The following is a 14786-nucleotide window of genomic DNA, read 5'->3' as shown; positions in this document are numbered from 1 at the left end:
CCTTCCTACGTTGTTACAAAGCATGGAACTCAGACCATAGCCTCCATAACAGATTCCAAATCTACTCTTGGGTTTCTTGAAGGACAAGGCACATTTGCTCTTTGGCAATAGATATGCTTCTCAAAACAGCAGTCAGTGGAACAACAGTGAAGTATGCCCTTTCCATGACAGAACCCTCATCCATCATGAGGACAAGCATCCCGAGTTTATTTCCACACCATTTCTTAGATTTACGTGAGAAGATTGCACCTTGAAGTGAGTGTATACCCTATTATAAACCTTTATAAAAACTACATAGATTTTATATTCTTTCAAATTTATAGCCACTTGCTATCAGCCAGTGATCCATTTCAGTCAAACTGTACAGTTATATTGACAGGTTTGACCATAACAGTGACTTAAAAAATTATTTTGACAGATATCTGGCCTAACAGGTTGTTCATATAGTATGGATTTAAAATGCCAGTATTTAAAATAAAGATATTGTGTTTAACCTTTCAATAATTAATATTCAAGACCATTCTGTTTTGGACTGTGTTACAAAGATCAGTGTGTAATAAGCATATTGATCAGGATGAAACTGCTACACAACACTTAAATGTTAATAACAAGCCACAACACCCATTTTGTACTATTTACTTGGGATTCAGTTCCTTTTGTAGCTGTAATTGATGAATGAAATAATAACTGGCTTGTTTCACTGAAACAAAACTTGCCACACAGCCTTTCATTAAGCGTTAAAGATAATTTTGTCTCATTTTTCAGTACATTGAGGAGCTGGCTGGTTAAGTGTACCTGAGTCTGGGTGCATTATTTCTATATTCTCCTCTGCATTGTCCATGATAGCAGCAAAATTCTGAATTATGTTATTTTACGAAGGTCTGATCTTCAGGCTGAATCAGTAAAATTGTGTGGCATCTATAGGTGTGCATACACGCGCAACATTATCATCACATCACACCCGATTTTTGTATGCTTTATAGCCTTGCAGCGACTGTGTTTACCTATTCAGAGTGTGTGTTGCTGATAGATGACAGGCTGAGAATTGTGATGAGGTTTTGTTCATGGCATAATGCAGAGCCAGGTATCAGCAAATACAAGGGACCTGTCATTATCTAAAACACCACATTTCCCCTGAGGTACTGAAAGATACAGCACACTTGCAGACATGGTTTCTCTCTCTCTCTCTCTCTCTCTCTCTCTCTCTCTCTCTCTCTCTCTCTCTCTCTCTTACTCAAATGTACCAACATTACACACAATAATTCATTTTGCTGAAACAGTGATGCATTATTTGTTAAGCTATGCTATGTTCTGAACTGAGTGAACAGTGCATTTCATCTCCAGGGACCTTATTTATCTGTGTACGTTGTTAGAGGCATGCGTTCATAAGGCTATTATAAACTCAAAGGTGGCGTGTGTGCGTTTGAGAGTGTGTATTTTTTTCTACAAGCATGCATGCTCATGTACCTAGGTTTACATGCCTGCTATAAGGGATATTTTTGCACAATCTCAGTCATTTCAACAGTAAGGTAAGCAAACCACTCAATAATGATTAACTGTGAGGAGTTTTGGCTAAAATATGGACCCTAGTCTTTACATGACTGCAGAAAAATAGCTCCCACTGAGAATGTATAAAAACAAAATCTGACATGTCACATTAGGAGGATTGTTAAAGGTTCACAGACCAGCTATTTTCTGTGCTGGCTCTATTATGGTTGTATTTAGGATGCTGTTTTTCTTTCCCCCCCTCTATCCCCTTCCCCTCTCTCCCTCTGTGATCCATATCATTGTTCCCCAGAGAGGGAAGAAAGGTGACAAACAAACCTATTCATCATCAGCAGGTTCTCCTGGCTAAACTGTTATTCGAGCTGAACTCTCTAAACTTTTCCCAGTGGCCTATTGTTTACGGCTGCATCCTCCTAAATTTACACCCACCGTTTGTTTTATGAAGTGTCCATGGAGGGTAAGAAAGGTAGATAGAGGCCTGATGTCAGCATATTTCCCTGTCCTGCATCTATACTGTGATGTATGGTTGAACAGGGCCTCTGTTTGGGCCCTCCTTTTCTGTTTTTTACATGGTGCTATTGTTTTATACCACCTAGTTTTAGAAATACAGCATCATCATATTACTAAGCTCTCTGAGGAGGGCTTATTGTAAATGATTGGAGGTTATTCACAGGAGCAAAAAGGGAGGGAGTGGAGCTGATGATTTGGAGGAGGAAGCAGCTGGGAGAGATGCAAAAGAAATGCAAGGGTTTTGTTTTGGATTTAGAAGTAAATAGCGGCATTATATGAATGTTGCCTATTTTCAAACTTCTGCATTCAGTGTAATGAACTTAAGCCGCTGTATAACAGCTTCGATTTAGGGTGAGTTCATTATCTGTAATTGTTCCTTTTATTTGTCGAGCTTTTGTTTCTTAGACACACTAAAAGCAAATGCAGATCATTTTGAATAGTTTGTATTCCGCTAACATTCAACTCCCAGCAAGACATCCGCATTAACAGCCATAGTTGTTTACTGAAAAGTCATGCAGGGATGTTGCAGAGTCTAAGTTTTAGTCAATAAATGCAGGCAAACTGACAATAAAGCAGACTTGTCTGTTTTTAACTTACACTCAAACAATACACATTAGCACCAAAGCCATTGTCTGTGAGTCCTTTTTAATCAAAGTCCGAATTGTCACTGTGACAAATTGAATTAATTCCAATTTTGCTCCCTCTGAGTGACAAGATTCCATTATGCTCACAGGCAGGCTGTCTGGAAATACACATGGAGACATCAGGTCATAATACAATTTGCAAAGCACGCTTCGAAACATAGGCAATGGTATGACTGAATGATTCATTGCTGTGCAGGAAACAATGTGCTGTACTGTGATATTATCTCCACCATTCCAAAAACCTTTTAAATAAAGGGTCAATTATTCTGCATTTACTATATCAGCATGTATTGTTCTGATTTGCAATGGACATGTATACAAGCATTATCAAATATGTTTGTGCAGTGGGTTGTTATTAGGTCTTCACATGTTAATAACTTAACATACGATAACTACAAACTTGAAAATTAGATCATAGTATAAAACATTTTGTTGTGCACACTTAAAAGACAACCATAACATAATTTCATGTTGGATATCAAACATAAATCGATTTCCTGAGCTGACCTTTTTGTGTGATGTTGGATAAATGTGGGTGTATCATAGATCTGTCTGGCACTTGCCAAAGATTTGTATCAGCTTTTTTTGTTCCTTATGCTTTCCTTCCCACCATTACCCAGCTACCCTTTAATACATAGTGCTGGATCAATTAATGACCTTATCCAGCAGAAAAATTACAGGAAAAAGATATCTTAAGATTTCTTAAGTCTATTGAAGAATTCAATAATTCTTTCTTTGAGCCTGTCTCTCTTTCATTCGTTCTTTCTTCTTTCTTTCCTTCAAACCAGTGATGCACTTCATACCTCTGGAGTATCAGGCCAGATGAGCTTGACTGCCTAAAATGATCCATCATTGTAGATCTGCCAGATGCTGTTACAATAAGTGCTCTCGCTACCTGTTTATGATGTCTCTCCAGATGTCTGTCAGACACAGCAGGCATGCAGCGTATTCACATATCTTCCACATCTTAGTTACAACAAATTAAATAATTATTTAACTATGTACCTTTCTATTTATTTACAAATCACAAATACCGTAAATCTGTAAATGCTATTGTTATTTTAACTTTTTTTTCAAAACCCCTAAAGCATCTTTGCATAGGTAACATGCCGGGTTGTCATCCCCTTCCCCCCTTCTGTTCTGCGAGGCTGTTAACTGTAGTGATGCAGTGCCTGTCTTTGAAAAGGCTGTTCTGCATACACAATTGCTCTGCTGGACATATACCTTGTGGCAAGCTTTCTGCTGATGTAGTAGTATTGCAGACAGATGCAGGGGTTACTCTACTCAAACAGGGTCAACATCTCCCCTGTGGTGCTTTAGTGTCCAGCTACCAACTGGGAACACACAGAGAAAAAGGAATACAATGGTGTGTGTGTGTGTGTGTGTGTGGGGGGGTGTACAACAGATCAGGGGAACACACTGTAAGGAAGCCTTGTCGACATGGCTTTGTTGCAATTAGTACTCAAAACAAAAGGGTTTACTGTACATGCAGTATTTGCAGCTAATAGTAGTACATATGTAACAGCAAAACATTTTATATACAGCAGGAAATAGCTGAAAACAAATGTGTGCATGTCCCTTGTTTGTGAGTGGGTGAGTGTCAGTTGGTGTTGTGGGACCCTGACCTTCTGCTGACAGGGTAGGAGAAAAAACATGTGTAGTCCCCAGCTGCTACGACACAGTGATGTCCAAAGGCCTGTGTGAAGGCAATTCAGCCTGTGGGAACCAGCAGGGGGCAGGGCAAGGGGGTCCAGATGTGTGAAACGTCCCGCAAGCGATGCGTCAACTGTGGCCTTGGATGACATGACCTACCCTTGGGGCAGGACACTAGTTTGGTACTCTGCTGTTCAGAGAGTGTACTGGTGGCTGGCAACAGTGTAACATATTTGTGACTGGTCCCGGTGCAAATATTTTTCTTGTGTCCCCCACCCACCTGCCCAAGAAGAGCACGCTTGTGTGCACATGGATACATAGACACACAACTATTCCATGCAATTAAAAACTTGCAGCCTTTGATCAGCACCACGGACAGCAGACAAAGAGCCAAATCTATCAACGCAAAACTAATAGTCTGCCCTGGACTCAAACCACACAGCCTGCTGTCTCTGACTATCAAACAACCGAAATAGCTTTAGCCAGCCTACAGTAACAAATCAACACAAAGTAGCTCACGCAGTATGTCAATAACCACAGAACAAATAGCGATCAAGAAATGCACCTCGTTATAGGCCTACACAGTAAGAATGAATGGATGACGGCATCTGATCACACAATTACTTGCATAACAATTCATTCATCATCATTCATCATCAGTGGCACAGCAGCCAAATGTTATTACAGACACTGATTACAGTAAGTGCACATTTTCTAACATTGAGAGGTAATCTAAATCCCAGATCTCACTCTATAACAAAAAGACACCTGTACTCACCCATTAGAAGTTCATCCTACGGGCCTTTCATTCAGCAAAGTCATTAACAACGCTGCTCAAGTCCAAATTCCTCGCTCTGCTGTTCTCTATTTAGAGTATAGTCAGTCTTTCTTGTCCCATGCTGCCCGCGCTACTAATCACTGCTGAACGCAGTATGTGAAGGCGCAAAAGGGCCCACCCACGGACACGAGTCAATTGTCGCTGTCCCTTGTGGCCCTCATAATCAGCTGGGCCCTATTAGCATTGCACTGGCTACACTGTCGGTACTTATGCCACTGGAGACAAGTCATAGAAGCCTAATAGCACAAAGGATTTCTCAAATGCAAACCTTGAGCTTGTGTCTCACTGGGTTTTTTTGGATGAGACAGAATATCACATAAGTGTGGTTTCGAGACAAAAGTTCATCAGCATGAAATACTCTGAGGTGAGTGAGTGCTCATTTGACTATTTTGAGTCTACTGTACCTTATGAACTACAGCACACAGGATGCCATTAGAGAAGGAGATTGCTTTTTAAGTGCTATCAGTACACTGTTTAATCTGAAGAGATTTATGGAAGGCAATCACCCAAGTAAAAATTGTAGATGCCATTTATCAGGCAGAATGGAAATTACAGCCATAATTTTCACAACCGGACACAGATGAGACCTTATAACCACATAAACCCCCCTCGAGGTCCCTGGGCTCGTTTTTAATGTTCCTTCTCTGTGCTAGTGTGACCTGGAGGACTGACTGGCTGACTAGCTATCCACATCCCCCCTCTAGGTCTGCTCATTACCCAGCCCTCCCCTCAGAGTGTCACACCATGAGAGGGACTAGTTTATGAACAGAGAGAAAGGCTGTCTCGGCTGCTGTGATTAAATCAGGAGAGAGATGTCATGGCTGATAATTTTTCCTCTCCTGTTTTTTTTTAACAATTGACAAACACTGAGTATTTATGTTTGTCAGTTTCATAATGCCTCCCTGGTGTGTCATCAGCAAGGTTAAGAATGGAGAATGTAAGGTTACCTCTGCCGGAGTCAAATACAGTAAACAGCTGTCAGTGTTTGCAAATTTTAAGTGTTTTTAGGATAAAAATGACAGAGAGAGGTTTGAGGTGTGGTGGGGTTCACGTCTCTCCCCCCACCTCTCTGAAAGCCTTCGTGCATTTGAGCCTCCTCCCTGATGAATAACCATGTCACACAAAAATGGATGTTTCAAGTAAAAGCACCCTGAAAATACAGTTTAGAACAGCACAGCAGATGAAATAGGCTGTAAAATGGACCATCCATCATATTGTCTAACAAAAAGTGACACATGGGGAAGGGGTTTAAGGCACTTTTCATTAGGCTTCTGCAGCACTGACTATCCAGATCACAAGACTAAATAATGACCTCTGCACCGAAAGTGTTTTCCGACGAATAGGAGACAAAAGACACACTGTATTTCATACGCTCTCCATCTTGCACTCTCTCTCTCTCTCTCCCTGCAGGAAATAAAATGCCATCTATTTTCTCTCTGCCTGTCTGCCTGTTCTTTATATAAATCCTTGCTCTCTGGCCGAAGACAATGAATGATATAGATTGTTCTTGGAAATGTACAACAGCACGGCACAGAGAGAGAACTTCCACAATAAGTGTCCTTGACTTGGAATATAGTGAGACTGGTTGGTTCAGAAGATAAAATTATTTTAGGGTTCTGGCAAACTTCCTTTGAAAGGAATACATCTGATACATCCTCCAGTTCACTGCTGGCATCGGAGCTGATGAATGCATTGATTTGCGTGTGGTGCTGATATACAGTATAATTATGATGAAGTGACAGAGGATTAACTGCCATATGCAAAATATTTAACAAAGCTGGCTGAGAATGAATTTGGTTGTTTTACTTCACTGAATAACTTAACCACCTGTCTTGTTTACAGACCTTGGGTAAATAAGTGCAAGTAACACACCATTTATGGATAAACCTTATTTGACATCTTTAACAGCTCTTCTTATTCAACACCTAAGATGTTAAGTGAATAATTAAAGATAACCTTTTACCTCCCTTGCACAATTTATAAAAAGGCATAATTAGTTTGAAACGTTTGATTTAAATTTCTCCAAGTACCTTTGTTTTTTATGTTCATTCATTTTGAATTTCCGTTCATTATTAAAAGGCTTTAGCTTAAAAAATAATAATTTGTGGTTTCGAGATTTGTCTCCCAGCGACAACTCAGTGGGGCCTGCAGTTTGTCTAGCCTCCTATAAATGCTCAATATGTTGATCAAACATGCTGTACTGTAGGTCCTATCAATTCTTGGTCTTGTGTGTGTGTGTGTGTGTGTGTGTGTGTGTGTGTATGTGTGTGTGTGTGTGTGTGTTTGTTTGTATCACGAGTTAAAAAGGCTTTCAGCTGATTATCAAACTGAATAGTTATTCTGATATTGACCCTGGTCACATTTAAAAGATATAATTTATTTTTTCCTGCAAGGTCATGAGACTCAAATTTCTGCAAAAGAAGAACTTGTGTGTCAAAGAACTTGTGTGGAAGATTCTTCAGTCATTGATTTATGAAATAGAATAGACTAATTACATACTGGATAAATGAACCATGGAAGAAGCGGAACATTTGCATTTAGCTATGAAAAGAGAAAAGAGAGTGTGTGTGTGTGTGTGTGTGTGTGTGTGTGTGTGTGCGTGTGCGTGTGTGTGTGAGAGAGTGACTGTGAGGGAATATGCATGCTACTTCTTGCATCCTCTGTCTTACCCTGATCCATTTCAGGTCCATTGTATTGTCAGTTTGATTTATGTGGCGCCACACTTGCATCTCCCTACAATGTCAACCCTATGAAAAATATATGCAGCTGTTCATATAATGTGCGATGATATCAATGCTCTGATGAATGCCTTCGGTTCGATCTCCTTAAATAAGATGACTCCCATCCAACCCATAGCGCCAGCCATTAGCAAGCCACTCGGCATGCCTGGAATGTTAATAGGATTAGCATTAGCATTTCATTCAGGTCTCCTACCTGTCTAGCATTAATGCTTTGATCTGCTCACTCAGAGAATAGATACTAGGCCTGTAACAAGGGCTAACACGTGTCTTTGCTCCTGTTGTACTGATGTACTAAGTAGAACAAGAAAGGAGGACAGCTGGAAATGTGTACAGTTAGAATTAATTGATGTGTATTAAAACATAAAGATGATGTGGGAGAATAAAAGCTGGATAAGGGTTTGGTCGTGGTTGACTGAGGGACAATTTACATTAGCTCTTTCCCTTCAAAGCAGTTAGCAGCTTAACATGGCAATGAGAAGTTGGCTTTGAAGTAAGGTGAACATTCTCATGGCCTCGATGGTAAAAGATGAACATCAGCCACAGGAAAACCTACCATTCATTTCATTTTCAAATATATTTTTCTGTATCTATAAAGCAGAGAATAGAATGCATTCGCAGGTCTGATGCTGCTGAATCTGAATAACAGAAGAATACTTTCATCTATGGGCCGAACATTGATGCTGCTCTGACCGGCGGCTGAGAAGATACATCAGTCATGAGATTACCTGCAGCCCTTTGCCAATCTACTTAGCTGAAGAGAACTCATCGAATCCATCGAAGTGGTTCCCAGGGGTTGTTAAGACAAACAGCTTGGGGCTGTTGAAACTTGTGCACGGTGTCTCTCGTCAGGCATTTTGTGAGCGTCGGGTGGCCTTCCTGGCACTTGTCTAAACAGGCCGATGTGAGCAGTTCCAAGGTGAGTTTTTAGGTCACTTGTCAGTTGGAATGACAGTGGAGAAGGAGATGAGGCCACACCAGAGGAGGCTAGTTGACTGTGTGTACAGAGGGCAACTTATGTTAAATGACAGCTAGTCACCCTCTCAGCCTCAACAGTTTGTCTCAGTTGATATGTGAAGAGAGAAAAAAAGAAGAAGAAAAAAAAACATATTTGGCAACAGACAAAATTATTTAAATTAATAGTAAAGTAATGGTCCAGAAACTAAAGGTTAATTCTGACCATGCTTTAATCACATTAGACTTAAAACTGCACTATTATTTTTTGTAAAATCCAAAATGAGTGGAAGAGTTGTCAACAGAATGAGTCTCGTGAGAGTTTATCTTTTAATTTGTCACTAAATCCCATTATAAGACCAAAACCAACAATGAATTCATGCCACTAACAATATTTTCTGTGGTGTCAAAGTCTGATAGAGCTTATTCCTCTGTGCCATTCACAATTGTCCAAAAACTATTAAAAACACATCAATGAGCCACACTGCTATACTGTCTGACATTTCCCTTTATTACAATAAACATGCATAATAACACATAATAACATTCATTTTGGATCAATCCTACATACACCCTTCTGCTGTCATCCATGGCTGAGAATAGTCCACCAAATACATTGTTTGTTCCTGTGCGAGCAGCTTTCAGAAAAATAATGTTTTAGGAAATGATTTAGCCTTTAAATGAAGGTGTGTTTTTTTAAAGTTATTTTTAAATATTCATGACAATATTCAATACAAACAAATGAGGCTGAACACAACAGACAGAGTCGAGAAGCCAGAAAGAATGATGAGACAGACTAACGCACAGCTGGTTTTGCTCTTTTCATGGGTTTTGTTGACAATGAAATAACAAAGAATACATATATTGCTATAAATTGATAAGAAAATGGCACAAAAATATTTTTTTCTAAGACAATAGCCTGCTTCATTTTAAATGCCACACATCCCTATGGTCTCTAAAATGATGTATTATAACTATTAGCAATGTGAAAAAAATCCTCCATGAGAAAGCAAGGGTTAAGTTGTGTTACCACCTCCATCATTCTTGCTCTTGCCTTTCTCCCCTTTTACTCGTGCCATGCACTTGAATGCATACTGTACATCTATTCACACCCACACTCCATATTGCATCGCACAAATTCACTATCTCACGCTCTCTTTCGTCGCTCCATCTCCCACATGGGAAACACAGCTCTTATTCTCTCCCCCTGATCTCATGCTTGCTGATGAGGGTTAGAGAGGACTGTGGAGGGGTAGGGGAGGTAGGATGATTTGACCTGCAGGTGTTTCCCCGTGAGCACAAAGACCTCTCTACAGGTCGATAATGCACACACTAATGGCAGTGAAGTGACTGGCCAGGAATGAGAAATAGCCCTCATCAGTTAGGGTAATGGTGTCCCTGGGCCCTCTCAGCCCATTCAAGGGGAATACTGTCAGATCTGTGGGCTTTCTGTGCATACCTGCTCATGTTAATTACAGACAGTGGCAGACAAGCTCATGTTTCATCAGGCCAATCTCTTGGTCATGTATCATCTTTATGAGGGTAGCAGTACAGAGTGAGAACTTAATAAAATAAGAGAAAACTCTTGAAAGTGAAACATGTAGAAAAGCACAATCACCGTATGAGTTATTTTTTCATTGAGCCTTTATAACATAGCACAAATGTGCTTTCAGGTGCCCTGTAAAACATGTAAAAAGGGTGATGAGTTGTGTGAATATAAGGGAATGTGCTATTCATGATGGCATAGACAGATTCAACATAAATTAACAGCTAAGCACAACATTGTTAATTCATTAAATATTTAGTCTTTTTACAGTCAGTCAATACATTCAAGTTCAATAGTCAGCCAAGTTCAATAGTCAGTCAATTTCAGACATCCGTCAGCCAGGAAACAGTTCGTCCATGACAATAAAAAGAACAATATGTAACAAATGAAGGACACGAAGAAAGCTGCTATCCTTTTCACACAGTGCTGCTGAATTGACCATCAGAGCGATAACTCAGTTCCGCTACTTGGTGCTGAGACAGATTAGAAGCCAGTCTACATCTAGTACTCTTCATTCTGTTACTTTGATCATCATATTAATAATGGCTAAAAAGTAAAAGCTTTAGAGAATTCTGGCATCAGCTTGATGCTCTCAAGTTAAGACTTGACATTGGTTTAATTTCAAGACATTTTTAAACATCCGTACATCCCCATGGTCATGACCGCACTTAGTGAATGGAATAGCTATGATAATGATTTCAACAAAACGGCTCACCTCCTTCACCTCCACTTCGACACTGAGAGTTGCCAACAGGCAGGACAGCTTGATGTTATTCTAAAAATGGCATCACAGGTTGTGCGTCCTTGTGTCTCTGCACATGCAAGCTTTTTTTATTTAAATGTGTATGCATGTGTGTCTTGGTACAGCAGGGTGTAGTGGGCTTTTTCACCATCATATTGCTCTATTTTTGGCAACAGGGACAGATGCCTTGTTAAGGCAAATCAACATGACACAGAAAGAGGAGGGACTTAGACTATACATATATGTATACTGTACTAGATGTATATATAAAGATATAGCAATACAGACATGGACATATTGGTATGGATATATATAGTGTGTGTAGAAATTGGCCTGCATGCAGCCCTGAGCACAGTTGGAGATTGAGTGGCTTGGTGAGTCAAATAATTGAATGAGTCAGCCGTGACGAGGCAAGCACATGGGTTGAAGGAATAAGACAGATCTCAACTTTGCATAAAGGGAAGGGCAGGAAGTGTACACAAAGGCATGGATGTTGTTTATGTAAAAACACGGAACAGTGAAACCTTGTTTAGCTGTCGAGTCTGTACTGTGGTTACTGTGGGCTGTGGTTAGACAGTTTTTTATACTTACCATAAGCATCTGTAGCATTTACCATTAAATAGCAACAGACGGACAGTTGTAAATTAATGCAAAACTTACTATATCAGAAGAATTATTATTAGTTGATGAAAGTTCAAAGATAATAGTGTCCAAAGGCACAAGTTAAAAAGGAGTATTGGTTACACTCATATACTGATAGTCTTAAAACAAATGAGGAATCAGATCAATACATTAATTTCTTTGGTTTAATTGGACTTATTTAACTTGCATGACTTTAAGTAGATTTTGCTCCTTTAATTATGCCTACCCCTAAACATTCAATATGCACTTGAATTTAATTAGTGAGGAACAGTTAATTTTGTAACTGCACATCCGCTTTACTTCCAAAATTACATATTCAGAATCAGATGTCCTTCGGGATTAAAGGACGATTAGTCAGTTGGTCTTTCCCTGCTTTTAGCAGCCTGCTGACAAAATCACATGAATAGAAGAATAACAATGTTAGGTTGCTGCTTTTCTTCTTGGTCTCATCCAGTCACATTTTGAGAAGCATTTCTAAATATACAGTTTTGTCCATTCACCCATCACATGTTCTCTATGACTTTGTCCATTAGTGTCCATTAGTGTGACTTGCAAGTGGATGGAGGAATGCTACAGCCACAAGAACCCCACGCCTTTTCTGAAAAGGAACAACAAAGTGAAGAGAATGTCAAAATCGAATGATGGAAGTGCATCAATTACTAGTCTGTTTACCTGTATCAAAATGTGAGGTCAATTTCAAATCAAACAAATCAAATATTAACCAAGAACATCGAAGAGTAAGAAACTGCTTTTGGCACTCTCTTTGATGCCTGCTGAGTCAGAGCTGCTGAGGGAGTTGTTTTTTCAGGACTTGATAACCCAGTTTGCACAGCCAAAGTCAAGGAAGGAAAACTTTACAATGTAAGGACCATTATGTGCATGTCTAACCATAGTACTGTTTGATGTGTTACTGTTACTGTTCAAAAGCTCACTGTTGTCTATGGTATGTGCTCAGTAGCAAAAACATGCTGTCTGATTTGATGGATGGATTAAGCAGTTAGATGTTACATGAACATCAATGCAATGGTTTGATGAATAAGTTTAAGGAATTAGTTCAAGGCAATATTTTAATTACAGTGATTATATGTTTTACAGAGATTAAATTTAATAAGTGGGCTGACGATGCCAAACCATTGAAGTGAACTATCTTGTAGGATTTGTAAATACAACCTCTGGTAAAAAAATCTAAATGCTTAAATAAATGAATGAAACATTAAAAATTAAAATTAAAAAGTGGGTTACTTAAGTTATGTTTTAATTTATGATGCACAAATCAAAACAGTAAATCAAATTACTTTGTGATGTGGAAGGGGTCATTTGTAGTGACATTTACAGCCAATTCAGCAATTTGCTTTAGCTGTAAGCAGTGCCTTGCAGCTCAATGTTTTTGTGTTAGGGCCTGCAACTTTACTGTTTTGGTTCACTCTGACCGCATCATCAGTTTTGTTTTCAGGCAGGTGTTATCACCAACCAAGCTGTGATAAACTAGCAGTATGCTATCTGCCCATCACCCTGTGACAGACGGACAAAGTTAGCAATGAGCTGGTGAACATAGATCACAATTTAGCAACTAAAGTCGCAGAAATTTCCCTCAGGAGCTTAAAAAGAGAATGAATTTTGGACTTACAATCGTCAGATGGATACAACTCTAAATACCTGCTAATGTAAATAAGTGTCTGCTGGATGTGAAAATAGCTAATGCTTTATATCATTTTTGTATGGTGACAATTTGTCAGCATTGTGTTGCTTGTTCTGCAGCCCCTAAGTGGCTAAAAACATCAGCTAATACATCATAATCTGATACATAATCAGACATTAACACAGCTGTCAATTGAAGTATTTTCTTCAGTTATTTAGTTAAATCCAAGAAATATAAACAAATATATATTAAGTGCAAATGTATGTGAGTTTGAGTCATTTAATCCCATTTAAGCTTAAGTGGATATTTTCTTTGCAGACGGTCAAATTTACTGTTAATAAACAATATGTGAGTGTAATATGGGGGTAGGTTATAGCTGGGGGGTGGGGGGCTGGGAGGGTGTTGAAGACAGTTAAAGATAAAGTGAACGTGCCAGCCAGAAAACATCAAGGATGCATTAGATGGTGACTTGGCTGGGGAACATAAAGCCCAAAGATTTATTACAAAAACAATGCAACACATCCAAACTAGCTGGCAGGAACATATGGGGCTGTAGTGTATATTACAATCCACAGAGTGGTGGCCAGTACAGTTCATACTACTGAGTGAGAGACTATAACTTATGTAACAGAGCCAACTGAAAAGCAGCAAAGCCCATCTTGGCCTCTAAAGATTGAAATCTTGAAGTTTCATACAATATGGGAAGCAGTGGCTGAAGTTCATGGACTTTATGATCATCTCCTATGGACCCCTACCTTCAGAGACACCTAAGACTACAGGACATTTATTTGCCACAACACTGCTTGCTAATCTTTTCAAAGAAGTTCAAACTAGACTATTACCTGAAGCAGTTCAGTTTTCACAGCAGTTTGATTGATTAAGATGATAATATGGAACCATCACAGGAAGTGATTAAAGATTTGATGACCTGACATAATACAGTCCTTTACTCGTAAAATGGGTAACTGTGAACAGTGTGACTTTGAATAAAGCCTTTTCCATGTGGAACTTTATACTCAAATATTAACAGGTTAAACGCACAACATGATCCTGTAAGTTATGCCACTTGTCCTAGGAAATAATTCTCAAAGTTAGTTTTTCTGTTTACATTCCTTCTCAATGAATGATTACACTTTCATTATTTCTTACAAAACCAACACAATATGATCCATTCTGGTGTGTCTAATCCACATTTGAGTTTATTAGAAATACAGTCATTTTCCTTCAGCTCAAAAAGCAGTCCAATAATAGAGGATGATCAGCCAGACATGCCCCAGCATTTTTAGAGTGATACATCCATGAAATTGGATCCGCTTCTCATACTCTCATCCCAACCCGTTATTAATATTCTATATCATCCCCACACTTCCTGTG

Source organism: Dicentrarchus labrax, unplaced genomic scaffold (genome assembly GCF_905237075.1).
Source record: "Dicentrarchus labrax unplaced genomic scaffold, dlabrax2021, whole genome shotgun sequence".
Taxonomy (NCBI): domain Eukaryota; kingdom Metazoa; phylum Chordata; class Actinopteri; family Moronidae; genus Dicentrarchus; species Dicentrarchus labrax.
The sequence above is the reverse complement of the archived record's forward strand: the minus strand, read 5'-3'. Positions refer to the sequence as shown.